The sequence below is a fragment of the Acanthisitta chloris genome, unplaced genomic scaffold (genome assembly GCF_000695815.1).
Source record: "Acanthisitta chloris isolate BGI_N310 unplaced genomic scaffold, ASM69581v1 scaffold1305, whole genome shotgun sequence".
Classification (NCBI taxonomy): Eukaryota; Metazoa; Chordata; class Aves; order Passeriformes; family Acanthisittidae; genus Acanthisitta; species Acanthisitta chloris.
The window spans coordinates 31,851-35,148 of record NW_008675167.1 but is presented as its reverse complement, the minus strand read 5'-3'; the positions used below and the strand labels follow the sequence as shown (position 1 = coordinate 35,148).

Sequence of the window (3,298 nt, the reverse complement as noted above, 5' to 3'; positions counted from 1 at the left end):
AGGGAAAGCTTTTCTTTGCCTTTTACTTCTCTGGGCACAGGTTTTAATTAGTAAATACCATTCATTTTTCAGTCAGCAGTAAATGGGAAAACCCTGGACTGGGTGTCCTTAATGAGGCCACGGTACATTAGGCATGAAATGTGTACCATGCTTTGCAGTGGGGAAATGGGGCCAAATTCCTACCAACGCTTCAGATTACTTCCTCTATCAGCTGGGCAAGCTCTCACTTCAGGGCAGTTTGGTGTGCTTTGTTCTTTGCTCCATCACACCAGTACGATGGCTGGTGTGGAGCCTTGTCACCCTAATGGTTATGAGACATCTTCTCACTCCCAATTTAACCCCTTTCACTCTTACACCACTGTTGTTTATTAGCTTGAATAGCTCCTCATCCTCCCTGCCCTTTGTGCTGCTGATGTGTTTAAAGCTAGCAACCATCCTCCCACCCAGCCTGCTCCTCACCCAGCTGGAAAAGACCCAGCTCTGTGCTGGACCATTAACTTCAGAACAATGTACACAGGTTGCTGTTGGCCAAGGAGAGGCCAGAAACAAGCCCAAAAATGAGAGAAGGCAAGAACACACAGATTTCAGTGCTAGCCTGTTCTATTGTATTGGCAGAGCTTGGAAGAGGTTCAGAAAAGATGTCCATCCCCTTGTCCTGAGTTTGGAACAGTGAAGCAGTGGCTCTGGAGCTGTTTACAGGCACTTCCAGGGTATGTCATGTAGAGACATCCCAGGAGACAACAAGGATGGATGAATACAGCTGGAGCTGCACTTCTCAGAGGCTATGCCCTTTGGTGATTTGGGATGTTGGTATGGGGGCTGTAGGGTTCAGAATCATGTTTGTTAACCCTGTATTGGATCCCAGAGGCTGTCTTCAAATTCAGTGTTTTCCTGACAGACATCTTGTTGGCACCTGAAGGTTTCAAGGGGTGGAGAGCTCACCTCTTTGACCTCACAGATGGAAACTCTCTTTTCCTAAAACTACCTTAAGGGGCAAGTTTGTAAAAATATAGTTCATCTGAAAATCAGTTTTGCTTCAATTCTGGAGAGGATACACAGTTCAGTCCCAAACTCAAGAAGCTTAACTTCTCCAGTAACAAAATCAGAGGCTATTCCCTAGTTCTGTGACTCCAGGAGCTAGAATAAAACCTTTAAAAAAATCCAAACTATTTTAAAAATCTCTTAAACTTGATGAGACATGAAAAGAAGCCATTAATTGGGAACTCTGCAGGTCTTTACATTTAGGTCTTTAGAAGTCAGGTAGGAACAGGACCAATTCACAAGCAATAGCTCCCGTTTACCAAGTTTCTCCCCAAAAACCATCCTGCTCGGTACCTCAAGAGAGCTCAGTGGTTCTGGATTCCCAAAGCTTTGATACTGTCTGGCTCCTCTTCTTGAAGTAAAGCTTCTGTTAGAGGTCTTGAGTGTTTGAAAGACAGGAGGCAACACCTCTGCTAGACTAACCTGTCCTCCTTACCCAGCAGCAAGGCATAGTTTCCCCTAACTGATGTCCACCTTATGGACTGTGGTTTAAGTTTGTTACATTGAATGTTTTAGTACAGAGCACAGTTTGTCAGCCTTTGTGACACAGAGAGCGGTGTATGATGAACCAGCCTCTGATGGGATGTGCCCTAATGGGATGCCCACTCTGCATTAAAGCAAGCATTGATTGCTCAGGAAGGAGAATGAAGGCAAGCTCTTCCGCTCCTATCCTTGTAGATATCCGTCAGCATCAATGGCACACTGTGCATTATGCTCTGATCTCTCCCAACCTCTGTCTTATGGTGACAGGTTAGTGCTGGTGCTCAATTCGTCACTGTCTCTGAAGTTGATGAACCATCACAGGCTTCTCATTGTCACTGGGACTGATGCAAGAGTCAGGCCTTAAACAATGCTGAAAACCACTTAGGGATGGGTTGGATTGCTTCCTGCCTGTGAGCTTAATGCTGCTTGAAGATGCTTTCAGTTTGGCGTGGTAATGAGAGTGCTCTGCTCTCCACAGTGTCAGATTTTTGTATTCATCTTCCCTTAAGCAGTTGCAATCACTCCAAGCTATTGTGAAGATCTAATTAATTAAACACTAGCAAGCATAGAAACTAAGTTAAAGAATGGAAATGTTATAAAAACAAAGCCAAACCCTCACATCTCTTGTTACTGCATTTACTTACTGCATTTGCTGCTCATTCCCCTTTGAATGGGCAGCAGCCACTCAGAGCAAGAGTGATGCACTGCTAGTGTCATAAAATGAGCAATGTTTCTCCTCATTTGTGTTTTATTTGTTTGGATCAAAGGAGAGAGACTTAGAAAAAAGCGAGACTTCAATTTCTAAAGAGAAAAATAAAAGCTTCCTTTATGTTTTCAGTGGTCATAGTTTGTACAGTGGTTTGGGTTTGAATGGATCTTATGGACCTGTCTCATTCCCACCTCCCTTCCACTAGACCAAGTTGCTCCAAGTCCCATCCAGCCTGGCCTTGAACACTTCCAGGGATGGGGCAGCCACAACTTCTCTGGGCAACCTATTCCAGTTCTTCATCACCTTCACGGGGAAGAATTTCTTCCTAGTATCTAATTGAAATCCACTATTACCACAAAGATTTGTCTTTGTTCTTGAGCATGGAAAGTAACTTCGCTCTGATTTTCAGGATTTTGTCTGTCTTTCTCTTCTCTGCTCTTTTCTCCATGCCCTTATTTTTTTAAGTCAGAAAAGTGAGGGAGAAGAGACAGGCAAGCATCTGGGTAAAACAATACATGGAGAAGTCAGAAAAATTCAGCGTGATGGTGAAAACTTTCAGGTTTAGTTTTTCTTCCTGGAATTTTCCATGGGAAATTCTTGCCCTCTTCCTTTCCAGCACTATGTTGGCAGAGGTGTGATGGGGTAGTAACAGCTTTAAAAATATGTTAGGAAGAAGTGAAAACTGATGTTGACTTAATTTGGGGCAGCATGGGAATGATGGCAAGATAGATGTCTCTATTTACAGCCTGATGTTTTTGTTGGTAATGGGGTTTTATCAAAGCTACTGATGCTTTGGTGGGAATTGTGATCTGCTTTGAGGTTTCCAGATTTGAGGAGATGTTGCCCTGCACCTCCTGGAACTTATTGACATTTGCTAAGACATTATTTTCAAGACATTATTTTTTGATATCTTTTAACTCTGCCCACGGTGGCAGGGTCTTGCTGCTTGCTTTCTTCTGCTGGTTGCACTGTTTTCTCACTGTCCTGGCAGTGGTGGCTGGTCTGTTCTCTACTCCTTTTCTCTCCTTCTCTCTCTCCTTTCCTTTAGATTCATGAGCTCAACAA

General features: G+C 43.6%; 1 protein-coding gene across 1 annotated transcript in view; it reads left to right on the top strand.

Annotated features, from left to right (window-relative positions):
* MLPH (melanophilin) overlaps positions 1–3,298 on the top strand; it is a 25,791-nt gene that overhangs the window by 12,811 nt on the left and 9,682 nt on the right. The window lies entirely within an intron of this gene.